This window comes from Planococcus citri, chromosome 5 (genome assembly GCF_950023065.1).
Source record: "Planococcus citri chromosome 5, ihPlaCitr1.1, whole genome shotgun sequence".
NCBI lineage: Eukaryota > Metazoa > Arthropoda > Insecta > Hemiptera > Pseudococcidae > Planococcus > Planococcus citri.
In genome coordinates this window covers 68,822,954-68,843,432 of record NC_088681.1, presented here as the reverse complement: position 1 = coordinate 68,843,432, position 20,479 = coordinate 68,822,954, and the positions used below count along the sequence as shown (strand labels likewise).

The 20,479-nt window shown below is 35.8% G+C and overlaps 1 protein-coding gene and 1 long non-coding RNA gene across 2 annotated transcripts in view; one reads left to right on the top strand and one right to left on the bottom strand.

Moving 5' to 3' along the window:
• The window catches only part of kek2 (kekkon 2), a 597,210-nt gene that overhangs the window by 36,402 nt on the left and 540,329 nt on the right, over positions 1-20,479 (top strand). The window lies entirely within an intron of this gene.
• LOC135846271 (uncharacterized) overlaps positions 1-20,479 on the bottom strand; it is a 200,407-nt gene that overhangs the window by 120,848 nt on the left and 59,080 nt on the right. Inside the window, exon 4 of the long non-coding RNA XR_010558936.1 lies at positions 13,577-13,658. This is a non-coding gene — a long non-coding RNA (uncharacterized LOC135846271). The remainder of the gene's footprint in view (positions 1-13,576; positions 13,659-20,479) is intronic.

Below are 20,479 nucleotides of genomic sequence, written 5' to 3'. Positions count from 1 at the left end.
TTCGCTTTGTTTATTGTCTTGGAGCAGTTCGCTGGTGGGTTGTGCGATATGTGGGTAGCCCCCCTGTTCACGTCGCATTAAAAAATAAAAAAAAGGATAAAAGAACAACGTCAGTCGTGTGCCAGCTGCGAGGAAATACACTTATTTTAGAATTATTGTTACGTTACCGAAAAAAGTGAATAAAGTTTGTCATGTAGAAATAATTCGTATTGAAAGTAATTGATTAAAAAGAATTTCTATTCTTTTCTCCTTCTCCTTCTTCTTCTTACGAATGGCAACCAACAAATTTCAGCTCGACAATGGAAAAATAAGATTAAGAAATTCGACCCCGACAAAATGAAACCCATTGAGAAACAATTTCATCTTTTTTCTCTCTTTTGGTCTCGGGTACTTTGGTGCTTTCTTTGCTTCTTTTTTCTCCCTACTCGTTTTTTATCCTTTTCGAGAGATTTGGGGTAAAAAAATGAGAAAATTAAGCGCGTTCTCGAGCATCGAATTTTGTTGTAATTGAAGATACGTAAGTAGCTAGAGCTATATACTGTGCCGACTGAATTGTGTAATATTATGTACGCAAATGATATAGCGAACGAACGAGTATAATTTCTTTGACGTAGGTAAGTAGAGAATGGAAACGAATAGGAATTTTTTTCCCTCTCGTTCTCACTACTACGTATCCTGCTGCTTTTGTGTACCAATTAATGGAATTTCGAAGAAAGCATGAAAAGAAAAGGTCGTAGAGTCGTGTACAAAAGTACCTAGCGGAGCAGTAGTAGTGAGTAAGTATAATAATACAACGAATGTATACTTAATTGAGAAGCATGGTGTACTGTAGCGTTATCGATGGTGATTTTTCTTCTTTATTGTTGAGGATTATTTTGCCAACAGAATGCATTCGTAAAGATATTATTACCTAAGAGTATATATAGTACGTAGTACGAGTATACGAAGGTACTTGATACTTTCGAGCTAATTTGAAATACCTACACTACTAGTCGACTAAGTATAGGTAGGTATGCATCAAAGTTAGCGTATCTAAGGGTTAAACAACAATATGTAAAGTTCACGAATAACGTAATATACTTTAATGTCGGTACCTTACGAAATCGTGAGTTTATGTATTATGATGGGTAACTTTTTGAATAACGTTTTAAATGGTCGTTGTCGGAGAGTAATTTCTGAAAGAGGTACAAACAGAAATTGTGGCACACGAGTATGAGATACGTTCTCGTTTCAATTTCAATCACTACAATTAAAGGTAGCTGGGAAGTTGCAATGTTTATTTTGTACTACGCTGTTGTAATTAAAGCCAAGACGTTTTGACTGCGTATTTCACTAAGAAAACGATGCCTTATGTACACAGATATTATATACTATAAGACCTTTATTTACAAGTACACACGAAAGGGTGTACGGTGTACTGTATTGCGATTTACTGCACAGTACCTACGAGTTGTATTATACGTAGATGGTAACTCGATATGTAAACTGTGTTTGTTTATTGTGTGTGAAGACTGGAATTTTGCGCCTTTAGATAATGCTCTCGATTCGATCGAATTCGAGTTGATATTTTTCTGCGAAGCTTCGAGGTTGAGTAGATTTTACTACAAGATGATCGATTTAACGACGAATTAACTCGAGAGATTATTCGATTAACGAAGATGTAATTTAATCGTCGATTTGAATAAATTATCCGTGTGTGACATTATGATCCATAATAAACTGATGGGGAATTCTTGTGTTGTTTTTTGTGCCCTTTTTGAAGTTCTCCAACGTGAATGACGTAAACATATTCAATGTTCCTAGACCTACACAAAAATTTACTCAATGATTTTGGAAAAAACCTGTTTAACTTTGGGTTATTAGAATTTCCAAATTAATGGACGAGTCCGTATAACAGGGTATTTGGCACATCTTCATGAGATTTTTCAACAAGTACAAACATCAATTAGCAGTCTGATAATGATGATTCTAGTCTACAGGGTGTCCACTCAGTTCTGAAATGATTTTTCCTCACTTTTCCAGGTTTTCCTGATTCTTGAAAAATGAATTACACACGCGATCAGGTGGGGGGAGGGGGAGTCATTTTTTTCAAACATCATGAGCTCCAAATATCGGTTATAGATCTACAGTTGTGCCCTTTTATTCCAAGCATGACGGTGTGCTCAATAGGGTGGCCCTTAATTAAACTTGGTAGGAATTTTTTTTGGATTTTCTAGTGGGAAAAATCGAGATTTTAATGTGCTGAGTTCAATCAATGTTATCAAATTTTTTAAAAAGGGAGGCGTTCTGTTAAAAGAACGAAAATTGTATTAATAATTTCCATTCAAGCAAAGACACAATGGAAGAACATCATTTTTCAACAACATTCTAACATTTTTATTTGAACCCTCAAACATCTTTCATTGGAACTTGAAACGAATGATGAACTGGACAGAATACTGAACTGAACTGAATGCGGACATTTCATTTTATTTCAATACTGAAATTTTATTCTATGTTTTTATTAATTCATTCTTTCATCCAGTCTTTCTGTGATTCCATCCTTCCTCGTGCATTTCCATCTTTCCATCTTTCCATCTGTCCGTCTTTTTGTCTTTTTGTCTTTTTGTCATCTTTTTGTCTTTTTGTCTTTTTGTCGTCTTTTTGTCTTTTTGTCTTCGTCTTTTTGTCTTTTCGACTTTTCATCTTTTCGTCTTTTCGTCTTTTCGTCTTTTCGTCTTTTCGTCTTTTCGTCTTTTCGTCTTTTCGTCTTTTCATCTTGTCGTCTTTTCGTCTTTTCGTCTTTTCGACTTTTCGACTTTTCAACTTTTCGACTTTTCGTGTTTTCGACTTTTCGACTTTTCGTCTTTTCGTCTTTTCGACTTTTCGACTTTTCGTCTCTTTGTCTTTTTATCTTTTCGACTTTTTGTGTTTTTGACTTTTCAACTTTTCGTCTTTTCATCTTTTTGTCTTTTCGACTTTTCATGTTTTCAACTTTTCATGTTTTTGACTGTTAGTTTTTTAGTCTTTTCATCTTTTCAACTTTAAATGGCCCAAGTGAAGCAAGGGCAAGAGCTCTAGAAAATTTACAATTCCAAAAAAAGGATGAGTTCATAAAGAAATATATGTATGAGAGGGGTTTTGCGATAAGGGCCCTTGTGGTGATATTTCGATTTTTTCAGGAGAGAGAAAACATCGTTTACATAGGTAACAACAATAAAATAATTTTTCCATCGACATTTTCTTCTTTTTTTTTAAAAAATCAAAAACAAACAAAAACTTTGTTTTTCGATTTCCCAAAAATGTGAGTTTTTGAGTATTCACGTTCAAGTAATTTTTAAACAAGAAGTTGATGAGATAGGCGAAATCTGATTGCACCATTCGATTTCTTGTGAAAAAGTAAGTCGGAATCGCCAATAAAAAAAAACATCGAATCACCACAAGGACCCATATCGCGAAACGCCTCTCATATGTATTTTTGTAATGTCAACATTACTCAAATTTAATCAATAGTTTTTTGAAATTTCAGGGCAGCTCTCACATATTTTTTCCGAAAAAAACTGACTTCAGTAACCGAAAACGCTAAAAAAAAAGTTCCCAAAAAGTAACCAAAAAAGTGACAAAGCGCAGGCAATACATTTTTAATGCAAAAAAAATATCAAAAAAATAGAACTTGTGGTTTTACCGACTTTGCCGTGAAACGGAAAAGTAAGGTATTGTATTTGTCATGATGGTTGCGGATTTGGATGGGGGTGGATTTTCTTGACGAATTGAAGTGTGCTGATCACGATAAGACGTATGACGCAAAACGAGAGAAGTTTATATATATATATATATATTTGCTTGCGACCAGACATGTCAACTATGCTTGGCATATATGCAGAAAAGTGAACAAAATTTTAAAATTGGCATAATTTCTGTTCTAAATCACTTACCAAAATTTTATTTGCAGATTCAATCTAATATTTTAAAAATCTATGTGTTGAAAAAAGTATTCAGATTTTTAGGCTAAATTTTGTAGAAAAATTTTGAAAATGGAGTTGAAATAATTTGAATTTTAAAAAAGTTAAGACACCACAAGAAAGCTTGAACACCATAAAAATTTTTGATGTTTCTAATTTTTCCATGGGCCAATAAAATACTGAAAAATTTCAAGTCAAATTTGTTGTCCTGTACACTCAGGATCGATGTATTTGCATACATATCCACCAGCGCATCACATTCTACTTACTACAAATCAACTGTAGACCCTGCGTTCGTCCTCGCGCCTTGATTTCTAAGCCATGCGCCCTCTGGTGGAAGTTTCTGAAAACTCATAGTTGACTTGTATAGTAAAATTAACCCATGACTTGTCAACTATAGTTGAGAAGTTGGTCAGTCCACTTGTATAGTAAAATTAACCCATTCAATAGTTGACATGTCTGGATACTAATACCTATATATAGGTATATATATCAATTTATGTATAAATTTGTGTCACGCTGAACTCAAAAGCTCCGAACTTTAAGTCGAAACTGATGATGCCAAAATATTGCTTTGATACTGAACTAGAGAAATTTTTAATTTGGTCGAAATCGGTTCAGCCGTTTACGAGATATGAACGTTTAAGTGTGTTTCAACGTTATGGATAAGCAGAAATTTGTGTAAACCCTTATATCTCGCAAACGGCTCACCCCCAACAAACAGACGTGGTGGTTAGGGTGTGTAGGTTGCAGATTGGTGCGCCGGAGGTCGGGTGTTCGAATCCCGCGCGAGTCAAGAGGAGAAAATTTTTTGTTGATTTTTTTGATAATTTTTTTGTTAATTTTATCCGTCCAAAATTTTTTTGCCATAAAAAATCAAAATTTTTCAAAAATTTCTAGTGTAATTTTTGTTTTAACAAAAAACAAAGTTTTTGGTAAATAGCCAGTAAATTTTGATATTTTTTTTTTTGGTGAATTAATAGTAATTTTTAGTAAATAAAATGATTAGTTTTTTTTTTTGGTGAATTAATAGTAATTTTTAGTAAATAAAATGATTAGTTATTTTTGGTGAATTACTCGTAATTAAAGTTGGTCGAAAATTTTGGTAAATTGCTTAGGTAATTTTTGGTAAATTGGTAAAAACGTTTGGCAGTAAATTACTGGGGTAATTAAAATTCGGTAAAAAATTGGTAAATTAGTGAGAAAATGTCTGGTAAATTACTGAGGCGAATGTTGGTAAATTGTTAAGGTAATTTTTGGTAAAATGGAAAAAGTCGGTAAAATTGGTAAATTAGTGGGTAATGTCTGGTAAATTACTGAGATAAATGTTAGTAAATTGCTGGGGTAATTTTTGGTAAATTCGTGAATTTTGGTAAATTGGTAAATGTTGGTAAATTGGTAAATTTTGGTAAATTGGTAAATTTTGGTAAATTGGTTAATTTTGGTAAATTGGTAAATTTTGGTAAATTGGTAAATTTCGGTAAATAGCTAAATTTTGGTAAATAGCTAAATTTCGCTAAATTGGTAAATTGGTAAATTTCGGTAAATTTTGGTAAATTGGTAAATTTTGGTAAATTGGTAAATTTTGGTAAATCCGTAAATTTTGGTAAATCCGTAAATTTTCGGTAAATTTGTTTATTTTCCTGTATAACAGAGCAAAGTCGGTTAATCTTGCCTACTGCGCAAGATGTTTTTTAATTATTAATTTCAGCAAAAAGTAGGACATTTTGGCAATTCCTTTTTAAGTTGAACTACAAAATATTTGGAAACTTATTTGATTGAGTGGTAATTTTAGACCAATAATTGATCATTTTTGCAAAGTTTAGGAATGAATACGAGACTTTTGACAATTTCAGCAAACGAAAAGTTTTTTTTAGCAATTACTTACTGGCGAAAAAACGACACATTAGAACTATTATTGGAAAAGTGGCAGTTTTCGGATGCAAAAAATAACACAATTCTTAGCATCTTTTTCGCAAAAAAAATCTTGACAATTTAGGCTGAAAGTGAGACTTTTTGCTTTTTTGGACAGAAAACGAGACTTCCACAATGATTTTAGTAAAATGCAGATCTTCTTAACCAACAATTTTTGCAAAAAACAAGACTTTTTGAAAATTTTGACAATTTATGATAAAACCGACCAGCGAAATAATTGCCTGAGCAAAGCGAAGGTGAATTTTTTCATTATGAGAAATGAAAATATCTGTTTGAAGTAACCTTTCACAAAATTCCCTGACTTTTGAGGAAAGAATGCAGTAAATTTCCAAAATTCTTTGACTTTTTCAGACCGACCAATTTCCTGACTTTTCCAGGTTTTCCAGGCTTGTGGACACCCTGTTCTATTTTCAACTTCAAAACACCTCGATTTTTCTGCAAACCTGTTTTTTGGTTTCCAAATTAACTACTTAAATTAAGAGGTAAAATTTTAAAACTTTAAAGAAATACATACAAAACACCGAATAATCAGAGAAAAAAATTATTTCTTACGTTTACATGAAAACTGCAGAACTTTTGAGCTAAAAGTGGAATTTTCGATCTGCAGCAAGCAGCACCATATCGTGTCAAATGGAGAACTTTTTCATTAACTGATTAGCAAGACCTTTCACTCAGTTCCAGATGAAAAAAAAATGACAGAAGAGAAAATGAGGTCACTATTTACATCTTGAAAGACGCCACTACGATCTGATCTCATTTTTGCACAACCTCATCATAATCCCACACATAGAAATGAATTCCAACCGAATGTCGTTATCGCTACTACACGGTTCATTCGCCTTATTTCAAAAATATACAATACGTACGCTTAATATATCGCAATGTGCGCTCGCATATGAACAGATGATATCATTTTCCATAGTTTTGTAGAAAACTATCGTCGCAAGCACAGATTTCAAGACAGATTCGCTACGTTAGTTGTGCACTCGCTTAAAAAGAAATACCAACAACGATGCATTTTCATCATCTACCAATGCCGAGCAATAAGCATCTTTCCGAAATACCCATAAAAGATGCTACATACTGGAAAAATTTCCATCTTAATCTAGTATATGTACTCGAAAGATGAAAAAATCTCCACATGAGAAAACACCATCGAAAAGAATCAACGTAGTACCAATATTTTGGATTTTCGCAATACCTACGTAGGTATTTTTTAGCATTCCAAGAGCTCGATGCGCGAGATCATTTTGATTGACCGATTTCACTCGAGGTAAGACCAAAACAGCGAATGAGAGTCAGGCTCCGTCACGTCGACAGATGTATAAAAATTTCCACAGAAAACATATCCGCGAGCTTAGCCGAAAAAAGAAGAAAAGAAAAGAAAAGCAGCTGAGAGAGGATATGGAATAAAGAGAAGAAGAAGTAAAAAAAAAAAATGTAATTCTTCTCGTCGTTTTCTCTTGTTAAATCTGAATAGGCGCTTTAAAGATATTATCAAACTTTAAAAAAATTACGTTGCATTAATCCGACAATAATTTATGGAGAGAGAGTAGTATTTTGATAAAAATACGTGACAAGGAGCAATAAATTCTCAGGAAGAGCACTTTCTTTCGGCCGTAAATGTTCGGGTACAAAATACTCCCCGAGGAAAAGTGTAAGAAATCCTGATATAAAGCTTTTTTTATTTTCCAAAGATGGGCTCTTTTTTCTACTCTAAAAACGTATAGTACACATACACACTGCTGCGCTGCTCCGCTTCGCTCACACCGTACACACAGAATGAACTTTTTAGTTATATACCTTCGCACATTCATACCATAAACGAAGAGAAAGACCTAATGGTCGCGACGTTATTGCAAACGTGTGCGTACATGTCTATATGCGCTAGTACGAGTAAGTATAAGCCATAGCAGAGTAGACGCCATAAAAAGGGTGCAAAAAAAATGAATAGCACTTCGCGAATCAACGCGTATCACGAAAAAAAAAACCAAACAAATGATCGAATTGTGGTGACGCGAATCTCGCGAAAAAATTTCACGCTCTCGATTGGTTTACTTTTCTTTGGCTCAAAGGAGTGTTTGAAAGACATATCGGATTAGAGGGTTTTCCATCTTACCTCGCCCTTGTCTCTTTTTCCATCTCGTTTTGCATATTTAATGTAGATGTGTACTCGTCGTACTATACTATAGTGTTATTGGCGCGTATGGCGGAGCGTCTTTTTTGTTCGCGGCGCCTTTTTCGTTTCGTTCGACCTAAATGATTATTTTTTACGACTCTCGAAGGCATAGAATTTCCTATTAACGAACCGCTATTTCGAAAACCAGCGCTTTTTCAGCCCCGAGTTTCCTTATTGTGCTAAAGTTTTTAGGATATTTTGCGAGCGTGCGTGCCCTCCGCAAGATGGACTCGAGCGAGCGGGTCCTCCAATATATAGCAAAATACGCGAATATCATGTATTATACTCGATTGTTGATGGAGAAATTTTCAACTTGTTTTGCAGTAAATTCGACGTTCATCAAATATTCACTCGTTTCAACCAAATAGTGTAAGACTTCGATGCCTTTATTAGCTAAATTTCAACAGCCTATTCTCAAATAAGGAGCTTCATACGCTATATAATCGGCTTTTCTAAAACTTAAGCAAGTTTTTAAAATTTCAGATATGGTTTTCAGGTCTAAATTTATGAAAGATGCAAAAAAAAAGAAAGTGTTTTCGAAAAAATTACCCATCTTTGAAATTGAAAGACACATTCAAAAATATTTCAGCGAGAAGTTTTTTCTCTTTCAAATTTGCTTGTCGTTTTACGATATTTCGAGTTACGGAGAAATTGCTAAACGATGGTACGCGTACATACTTTTTAAATATTAACAAATCGATTGGTTTTTTGAAAACTAGAAAAATCATTTGGTGGTTTTTTTACACGAGGTTTTTGGGCATCAAAAAATTATTCAGAAGACAGGCGGGTTTTGCGCCAGGAGGAGTTGGAAATTGAAAATTCGAGATATCGTGCGCCAAGTTTGGGATTTTTCCTTGGACTTTGTCGAGTCACACTGCTAACTTAACATTTTGAACATAAAAACATCAATCAGAAAGCAGGCGGGTTTTGCGCCAGGAGGAGATGGAAATTGAAAATACAAAATATCATGTGCTTGTTTGGGGGTTTCCCTGCATTTTTTTTGAGTCACACTGGTTACTCAATGTTTTTGGCATCAAAATATCACTTAGAAACCAAGAAACCAGACGGGTTTTGCGCCAGGAGGAGATGGAAATTGAAAATACAAAATATCGTGTGCTTATTTGAGCTTTTTTCTGGATTTTAACGATCCACGGTGCTTACTCAACATTTTTAACATCAAAATATCATTCAGAAAGCAGGCGGGTTTTGCGCCAGGAGGAACTGAAAATCAATTGCACCCTTCCTCCCAATCCTCTGAGACAACTTTCATCTTAAAAGGACATCCTAAGGAACATTTTAAATCAAACTAGTCAAAAAAAAGTTGGATCCACCTACAAAATGGCGGCCATTTTGATTGCCAGGTTAGTCGAAATCGCAGATTTTGCTTTCCAACATACCTACCACTCACACGGAATTTTCTGAACTGGGCAAAGCTAGAACGAAAGAACATACAAAAATTCATCATCAGTCAAAATTTCAAATGCTAAAGTGCAATTTTCGATTTTTGGTGAATTTGAAAATCAAAATTAAGCCAAAAATGAGGGGAAAACATCAAAATTTTACCAAATTGATCTAGAAAGCTGAAATTTTGCATATACTATATTTTTCATCAGTGAAATGGATTGAAAACAACTTAAAACCGTTTTGAGCAGTTCTGGAGCCTCCAGCAGTTTTTTGAAAATTGAAATGTTCACAAAATTTCATCAAATAGGTAAAGTTGGAAATCTGAAATTCACGATGCACTCCTACTTAAACATGATATTAAGTAGACTGCTGGTGAGTTTAGGTCATTTCGAAGCCTCCAATAACCTTTTGCAAAATCTTGGAGCCTCCAGTGGATTTTCGCAAGATTTCATCAAATGCAGTTGGAAAGCCGAAATTTATTCTGAAAACTAATTCAATACGCAATGAAGTCAATTATAGGTAGATTTCAAGTTATTTTGGAGCCTCCAGCGACTTTTTGAAAATTACCGGAGGCTTCAGCAGATAGGGGAAAGTCCCCTAAAAGTGCGCAGTCTCCTAATAGTGCGCAGCGCCATATCTCGCGATTGGCACCACTGAAAAATTCGTGAGGTAGCTCATTTGAAAGAGCGTGTCGTGACGATTATTTTGATGTATCATACAAGCCATTTGGCTAAATTTTACGCGTGCAAAGTCAAAAAATGTGAATTTTCAATTTCTGATGTAATTTTTTTTTTTTGAAAAGTTGACAATTTGTATTGCTCTTGTTGAATTGCAAAAATTTATGAGATAACTTATATTATATCATTTTGTAGGGAATTTTATCCTCTTTAATATTGTTGTAAAAGTTTGAAAATTCATCCTTTCGTTTTCTTGAAAATAATTTTTAAAGAAATAGAGGATATTTTTGAATCATGGATTCCCAATAGTGCGCATCCTAGAAAATCTGTAAATACGCTCGTGTTTTTCACTACCTGACTTTTGTTTTGATAGAATGGAGTGTTAAATACCTGTAAAAGGCTAAAGGGTGTTAGTTTTCAGTGAAGAAACATTCCTAAGAGTGAAAGAATACTTGAACAATGGGCTTTCTTTGCAGAAATAAGCTCACACATAACCCCTACTCATAGTAAAACATATTTTCGCAATTTTTGTGAAGTACTCATGTTTTTTATATCTGTTCTCAGTGTTCTCGTGATAATGAAACGTATTATTGCGATTTTTGTCAAGAATTAATTTTTTTGAAGTAAATTTACACATCGCGCACTATTAGGAACCCTACTGCGCACTTTGAAGGAGCCCATGGCTCCTAATAGTGCGCATTTGACATTTTTTACTCAAGGTAGGATTTCTCAGTCAGTTATCAATGAAAAATTTTGAAACTCTGGAATTATATAGCTGAATGATACAGCTACAACATATCAAAAAATCACGATCCTAGGTAACTTTGCGGCGGAATGACAGCGATTTTGGTACTAAGTGCGCACTATTGGGAGACTTTCCCCTATGTACCTACCATATACAGAGTAAATTCGTACATTTCAACTCCATTTGGTAAAATTTGGTGCAAATTTCAAGTTTCAATAATCCGCTAGAGGCTCTAAGAATTTTCGAAAATTCGCTGGAGGCTCCAAAATGAATTTAACTCATTTGCAGTCAACTTGATGGCGTGTTGAAATTGGAGTGCAGACTGAATTTTGAATTTCCAACTCTGTTCGATAAAATTTTATGGAAATTTCAAGCATTGAAAAATCTGCTGGAGGCTCCAGTAATTTCCAAAAAATTGCTAGAGGCTCTAAAATGACTTAAACTCATTAGTAGTCGACTTAACAGCAGATCAAGTTTGAGTTCAGCGTAAATTACGGATTTCCAACTTCATTTTATGAAATTTTATGGAAATTTCCTATTTCAAAAATCTACTGGAGGCTGCAGAACTGTTCAAAACGACTTGAAACCGTTTCCAATCCATTTGGAAGGTCGAAAATATGGCACATGTATAGCAAATTTCAGCTTTCTGGGTCAATTTGGTAAAATTTTGATTTTTATCTCATTATCAAATTTTTATTTTCAAAAATTCACTCAAAATCGAAAAATGCATTTTAGGACTTGAAATTTTGGCTGGTGATAAATTTTTGAATGCTTTTTCCATAGCTTTGTACAGTTCAGAAAATTCCGAAAATGCCCGCCATTTTGTTAGTATGGCCAACTTTTTTTTGGCAAGTTTATTTTAAAATGTTTCTTACAAGGGAACCTCTCGAGGTGTCCACCTCCGATTTGAACGGGACCGCGATTTTTGGAAAGACTATGTTCTAAAACCCCAAAATCCAAATTTTCAGCTGCCCAAGTTCATTTTTCGATTTTTGGCAAATTTTTTAAAATCAAAAATTGACTCATTTTTTTAAAAAGTACGTACTTGATCAATAAAAATGTTCAAAATAAGTCCTAAAACTGATATTAACCCCCCAAATCCAAATTTCGCCATTTCCAGTCATTCTGGAGCCTCCAGCACGATTTTTCAATTTCTCCAGAATCTTCAATTTGCTCCAGAAGGCGTGAATACGAAGTAGGGCAGCTAAAAATCGAGTTGTGTGTTATACTCGACTTGTTTAACGAATTTATCCAAATTTGAGCCGATTCTGGAGCGGACACCTCAAGAGTAGTTTTTTGACCAGCTTTTTTTCAAAATAAAAATATTCAAAAGTCAAAAATTTCCCGTTTGCGAAAATTTTTTTGAAATTTGCGCGAATCGCTGTATTTTGAACACAACAAACCCCCTGAGGCCGAGTTCCGCCATTTCCAGCCATTCTGGAGCCTCCAGTGCGATTTTTCAATTTCTCCAGAATTTTGAATTTGCTCCAGAAGGCGTGAATATGAAGTTGGGCAGCTAAAAATCGAGTTGTGTGTTATACTCGACCTGTTTAACGAATTTATCCACATTTGAGCCGATTCTGGAGCGGAACCTCAAGAGTGGTTTTTTGTGCAGTTTTTTTTCAAAATAAAAATATTCAAAAGTCAAAAATTTCCCGTTTGTGAGAAAATTTTTGTTTGCGCGAATTGCCGTATTTCGTCATTAATTAACCACACGAGAGCGAATTTCGCCATTTCCAGCTTTTTTTGGGCCTCCCTTTAATTTTTGGATATTTTTATTATGAAAAAAGCTGGTCAAAAACCCACTCTTGAGGTGTCCGCTCCAGAATCGGCTCAAATGTGAATAAATTCGTTAAACAGTTCGAGTATAACACACAACTCGATTTTAAGCTACCCAACTTGATATTCACGCCTTCTGGAGCAAATTCAAAATTCTGGAGAAATTGAAAAATCGCACTGGAGGCTCCAGAATGACTGGAAATGGCGAAATTTGGATTTGGGGGGTTAATTTCAGTTTTAGGACTTATTTTGAACATTTTAATTGATCAAGTACGTACTTTTTAAAAAAATGAGTCAATTTTTGATTTTCAAAAATTTGCCAAAAATTGAAAAATGAACTTGGGCAGCTGAAAATTTGGATTTTGGGGTTTTTGAACACGTCTTTCCAAAAATCGCGGTCACGTTCAAATCGGAAGCGGACACCTCAAGACGTTCCTTTGTTAGGATGTCCCCTTTAAGGTAAAAGTTGTCCCGGAGGATTGTCAAGAGGGGAGGGGGTACAATTACTCCAAATATGCCATATGCTGGACTAATAGTGAAAAATTAATTTTAAGTATGCTAAAATTGCAGAGATTTTCCAGCAAGTTTAGAAATTCTATAGACCTGTTAGTCACCGTACACTCAACTCAACCACGTTGCATTTGAAAATTTGCAGCTTTTTAACAGATTTCGACAAACATTCGAAATCTGCACTTCGCAGTAGAGAACGTCTTCGAATCAAAACTATATACTACATATACCTAATATTGTTTTCAACAACGTTCGATCCTCAAAATTCAATATTTTCCCTCCTGGATGAAACTTCATCCCATCTCTCTTTTTTCAATTTAAAAGTTTCATTTGTCGAGCATCTCAAAAGAAATTGAAAAATATAGAGATAACATAAGTGATATAAAATTTTAAAGAAAACACTTACCAAAATGAATTGGCTGCTTCTGTCGAAGTTGGAAAATGTTACATCAGACATCTGCTGGCTGTGATGCGTCTTTCTGGGCAATCTGCGAATCAAATAAACAATCCAGTGTTAATTCAGTCAGCTTTTACAGTAGCTAATACGCTCAATTCAGAATATATTAACGACTAAGATTAAACTACGGGAAGAACCGTATCCAGGACCATTATAAATATACATCCAAATTCAGACCTAAATTACTTTTCAAGAACGGGCCAGATTCTTTACCACCAGTAAATTCTTCAAAATACGAAAATTCTTGGTCTATATCTTGGCAAAAACCGCATCTCGCGATGCTGTTAAACTCCCGGTAGATATTTCAATGGTCGACGCCATATGCTGGCGAATGAAAATTACATAAAACTTGTAGCTCGATTCATCGCCGAGCTCTCGAGCACTAAGCAGAAAGCAGGCTGCCTGTACAGACTTATATACGAGATCGCGATGGAAACGCTCAAAAAAGGCCCATTTCCAGCACGCTACGTCGGATAGACTTTTAATAAAAAAAAAGCGTATCCGAGAGAGACGCTGTGTTTTTTGGCGACGCTGCTGCGAGCACCAATGTGTAATATTTTTCGCGCCAATTGCCGAGGCTAGGTTGTAAAATGAAAATTACACGGTGCAGCCGCGCGCCGCAACGGCTTTAGTAAAATTTAATATACCTTTTATCGTAATTCCGGCCGAATGGAATGCGAGCGGAGCGGATCACGACCATTCTCGCGTATGCGCCAGACAAAGACAAAAAACCATACCGGGCGCGCGAGCGGCGACCACCGCGACAGCCGCCGCATTCGTTTAAATAGCAAAATTCGTCGGGCCGAATTTTTTTAATTAATACTCTGCGGTGTACGATGCGCCATTAAGAAAATCTGCTTAAACATAACTCGGCTAATTTGTAACAATGCTGGTCAACGATTTACGCACAACCTAGTTTTCGCTTCGCGTTCTCGAATGTGGTGGCTTGCTCAGAGCGAGGTAAGTATTACGCCGCCGCCCCACGCCCCGTCCTCCAAATCTTTCTTCCTTTTGCCGTCGTATTATACGAGAGGGCTGAGGGCTCAGGCTCATGGCGACGATGGCGCTGTTGGCTTCTGCAGTATCTCTGTCGTATATTAGCGCCCGACCAGAGCACACATATTGTTATAATTAATGTATATAGTCTACTATAAACAGTGTAGGTACATTGCCACCCCCCCATGTAGCCTGAGCTTGGATATGGTGCAGTGTGCAGTGCACAGCACACATACACGTATGTACGAGTACACCAAGATAGAGAAAAAGAAAACCTTATACTACAGTACTACAGTAGTTTATCATTGTTTCGTCGTATTTTCATAATTTTAAATGGAAATGACGCTAGTTTATTCTCTGAAAGAATCCTTTTTTACGTGTTACTTTTTTTTTACTTTACTTTACTTCTCGTTGTTAGTGGCAATGTTGGCGTTTTCTCTCTTTCTCCTTTTTTTTTTACGTACAACAACCTTTCACTCGTCCTCTTCACATTGGTTCGTCGTACACATTAAAAATGAAGATTTTTCACGTGTCACATTATGCTACAAAAACAAAGGCGAAAAAAAAAACTCGAGTTGTAGCGAGATTGTTTTCCACGACGTAATGTACCATGAAGAAAAGAAAAAACAACCGTGCGAAAATATGACGAGTTTTGAAATCACACGTGTCGAAATATGAAACTATACACCTCGAAGGGTGTAGAAATATTGGAGCAAAATTTGGGGGAAAAATTAATTAACGAGCAAGATTAAATTTTAACAGGCATAATTAGGTATTTGGAAAAACTGAACGTGGAGAAAAATATACCTACTTACAGGGGAGGTGTCCTGTCCCAATTCGTGGATGAAAACATTTTTGAAAGCGACAAAGCTAAAGCTAAAATTCTAGGTGCTCAAGTGCATTTTTTTATTTTGGGTAAATTTTTGAAAATCGGACCAAAAACGAGAAAAAAAAACAAAATTTCACCAAATTCACCAAGAAAGCTGAAATTCAGTTGACGCCCTTTTTTCAGGTATGGTATCAGTGTTGAAGCCTCCGGTGCATTTATTAGAAATTTTTCAACTTCATCACATATACCTACCTATCTAACAAATTCTTATTAACTGTTGCAAATAATACATCTCACCCTCTTCAAAAATCACTCAATGTCTACAGCTATCAGCATTTCCTCCATACTTCAGGTCCAATCCCAGAATTTATCAAAAATATGAACAACCTACAAATTGACCAAGTAAAAACCTTATCCATAAACCAATATCTTATCCCCCTTGGTCTCTCAAATCTATACAGATGAAATTCTTTTTAAGAAACTACCCAAAACATGATCACATTCCATATTATTAATCAAGAGTCATTTCTTAGAACTGTTATCAAACTAAGTATACAGAATATAACTCACGCTTCACAGATGGTTTAAAAATTTCTAACATTCACAATTAATGAAAAAGTTCTCAGTTTCAAAATTCACAACTGTGCCTCAATTTTTACTGCTGAACTCACTGCCATAAAACATTGCCTAATAGATATAATTTCCATTCAATCAGAAAATAAAAAATTCTTAATCCGAAGCGACTCACAAAGTTCACTGCTATCCATTCAAAACATTTTTTCTGACCATCCCATAGTCCAAGACATACATAAGTCCCTTTTTAACTTCCAAAATTATGATTACTCAATTAGCTTCATGTATGTTCCCAGCCACATAGGTATCACTGGAAACGAAACTATTGATAGATTAGCAAAAACAGCCGCTGCCCCCTCTCCTCATACCTCTCTCACACCTGATGATATTAAATCTTTAATCACTCACAACACATTTACCAACTGGCAGATCCTCCGTGACAACTTTTTTCTTAAAGGGGACATCCTAAGGAACATTTTAAAGCACACTTGCCCAAAACAAAATTGGCCTTACTTACAAAATGGCGGCCATTTTGATTGATAGGTCAGCCGAAATCGCAGATTTTGCGTTTCAACATAGGACTTGCACGAAATTTTTCAAACCTTACAAAGGTAGATCGAAAGATCATGCAAAAATTTATCACCTGTCATAATTTCAAGTGCTAGAGTGCGTTTTTCGATTTTTGGTGAATTTTCGAAAATTCAATTTAGGCCAAAAATAAGAGAAAAAAATCAAAATTTTACCAAATTGACCAAGAAAGCTGAAATTTGAGATATACCCTATTTTCGAAATGCCAATTCAATTGGAAACAGTTTCAACCCGTTTTGAGCAGTTCTGGAGCCTCCAGCAGATTTTTGAAACGGGAAATTTCCCCAAAATTTCATCAAATGGAATTGGAAAGCCAAAATTTATTCTGCAAACTAATTTCAATACGCTTCAAAGTCGACTGCAGGCGAATTTCAAGTTGTTTTGGAGCCTCCAGCCACTTTTTGAAAATTCCTGGAGCCTCCAGCAGATTTTTGAAACTTTGAATTTTCACAAAATTTCATCAAATGGAGATGGAAAGCCGAAATTTACTCTACACTCCAATTTTAACACCCTCTGAAGACGACTTCAGGTGGGTTCGAATCATTTTAGAGCTTCCAGCGACTTTTTTGAAAATTACTGGCGCCTCCAGTAGATTTTTGAAACTTGAAATTTCCCCATTTCATCAAACTGAGATGGAGAGTCGAAATTTATTCTGCAAACTAATTTCAATACGCTACGAAGTTGACTGCTGGTGGATTACAAGTCGTTTTGGAGCCTCCACCGACTTTTCGAAAGGTTGTACGGCGTTTTTTTGGAGAATTGAAATTTAGTCTGCGAAGGAAATTTCAACTTGCCAACTCCTTTTGATGAATTAATGTTGCGGGAATTCCAAGTTTCAAAAATGTACTGGAGGCTCCAGTAATTTTCAAAAAAGTCGCTGGAGGCTCTTTTTTTTTTTTTTTTTTTTTTTTCAAGTGTCCCCATTCCCCACGAGGGGGTGGGAGAAATTTATTGTGCAATATAAGGAACAACTTACGAATACCTATTGGTTCTTATCATAAACCATACCAAACTACACAACAAACAAGAAATAGAAACAAGAAATAGTAAAAAATTCGCATCAACTACAATAAAATAGATAATAATAGGTAATGAGGAAGCGAAATTTATATCTAGGTCAGGAGGGGGAGGGCGAGAGAAAAAAAAATAATAATAATACAATGGGGAATAAACAAGGGGACAATATTTAATTAATCATAATCTAGGAGGAGGTATTACATGAGATCGATTACGTTCAAGAGTCCACAGTGATTGGACTACTTTACGACAATAGTGGATGTGAGCAGTGTCACTGACATCAATTGGAAGATCTGGACGTCCATCTTTGAATCGTGTACAAGCTAGTAAAACATGAGCGGCTGTCTCATTCTCATCTTTGCCACAGCTACACAACGGAGATAAGACACGTTTTTTCTTGAAAAGATACGAGCGAAATACACCATGGCCTGTGACTGCTTGTGTGAAATAAAAATCCATCTGACCAAGTGGGGGTGTTTCGGAAACATTGGGTATTAACGAGTAAGTGAATCTACCAAATTTGGCTGAACTCCATAACTTTTGCCATTCTCTAGTTGTAGCATCGGCAAATTTTCTCCTTAAAGAAGCGCCATTGCCACCTGGCCATTTTAACCGAGGTAAATGAACGAAGTCTTGCACTGGAATATCATTTTTAAGCAGCCATCGTATGCTCCTCTCTGCAACATGGAGGTGCAGGGGGGGAACACCAGCAAGAACTCCCGCAGCATCTACACTGACAGTACAATAGGATCGGATGATGCGTTGACTGATTTGACGCCGAAGTCGTTGAAGTTTGATTACATTATCATGTAAAAATAGTCTATGATAAAAGGCTGATGAACAATATTTAATTAGTGCTAGAACTGTACCATAATACATAATTTTGCGAGCATGAGATGAGTACCCGAAAGTATTATTGCAAAGAGGTAATAATAGTGGTAGGTATTTATAGGCTTTCTCAACAATATAATCTATGTGCTGAGTCCAACGCAATTTATCATCTAATATTACACCAAGATACTTGAACGAGTGAGATGTATTAATTCTATGACCATTTATAATAAAATAATCAATATTAGGCATACGTTTAGGGTCGCGATTAAAAACAATGATATCTGTCTTCGACATATTTAATTCTAAATTTCTGGAATTAAGAAATGAGATAACTGAACGAATTACTTTATCAACTCTATATCGTAGTACGTTAATCGAATTTGAAGCAATTACTTCGAGTGAGTCGTCAGCATAGCAAAAAGAATAATTCCAAATGCGTTCTATTATCAGCATAATTTCGTCGAAAACGATATTCCAAAGCAGCGGGCCAATACAAGAACCCTGTGGGCAACCTCTCTTGATTGCTTTGAGCACCTCTTTAAAATGAACGTGACGATCAGAGAAGTATGATTTTATAATAGCAATTAAAAAATGAGGAACATTACGCTTGTTCAATTGAATAATAATATCTACCCAACGAGCATTATCGAAAGCGCCGCGAATATCTAAACTTATCAGCACTGTATATTTATAATTCTTTAACTTATTAATACAATCTAGTACAGCATGTAAAGCAAGTTCACAGGATCGAAAACGACGAAAACCATATTGATTATTGTTAAGTGGTGAATATGTTTCTAAAAATAACTCTAGTTGTGCTTTAATTATGCGCTCAAACGTTTTCCCTATTGTAGGCAACAATGTAATTGGCCGATACCCATCAAATGTCTCCGGGTCCTTGCCAGGTTTAGGGATGAAGGAAATGTTGCCTACTTTCCATATCTTAGGAAAATATGAGTTACGTATACACTGGTTGTACAAAGAGGGGAGAATTGCAGGATTGACTAAATGAAGAGATTTGATCACTTTGTAACCCAGGCCATCTGGACCTGGAGAGCTACGATTACTAGAGTGTTTTAGTACTTCAGTAACATCAGATGGAAGGATGAGAGGGGGAGGACCGTGAGAACCTGAGGCAGGCGTATGTAGTATTTCCTCAGGAAACGGATCGTCAGGAAACTTTGAGTCAATTAAATCTTCAATATGATCAGACACTCTCTGTGACATGAACGGACGTTGCTTGTTTTTAACCAGAATACTATACGCTCGTCCCCACTCGCGTTGATTACTAACAAAATTGCGCCATGCATTGATTTTAGAATCGTGTATCGCATTCCGGTAAAACTTACGAAACTGATGGCGGAAGGTGAGAAATATAGCCCGACGAACTGGTGATTTCTCTTTACGGGATAGCTTATCTATTTTCCGAAAAGCGCATTTCAGCTCTTGTAGCTCGTCACTCCACCAATGGATGACTCGAATTCGTGGTATAGGTGTTGAAGCTTCTTTAGCTAAGTCAGCAAGCTTATTTGAAAGTCCAAAACAATAATTATCAATTTCTTCGGAAGTAGAGTTGTCATCAATAGGTGCGAAGTTGGCTGAAGCTATCAATTCGGAGAGTTTCTCATGATCAACACGAATGCGGAGTCTTTCAATAGGTTTATTAACGGTGATATCAACTGTGAATGAAATTAACCTATGGTCTGATAAGAAATTGTCATCGATAACTTCCCAATTGTTAATTAAAGGGTAGAAGCTAGTGGTTAGGTCAGGTGCGGCGGAGAAGTTTTTGCCACTGTGTACCCAATGCCGAGTAGGAGTATGATCATTTGCTATTAAAAGGTCGCAGTTTTTCACAAATGAATCGAAAATTTCACCTCTCTGATTGGAGGCTGATGTTGAGTTGAGTGAAGTAACAACATTAAAATCTCCAGCTATGACCGAAGGAGAGGGGGGTGACATCGATGTTGAGATTGCTTCGAGAGCCTTGGCGATGTTATCTTGAGGAGGAATGT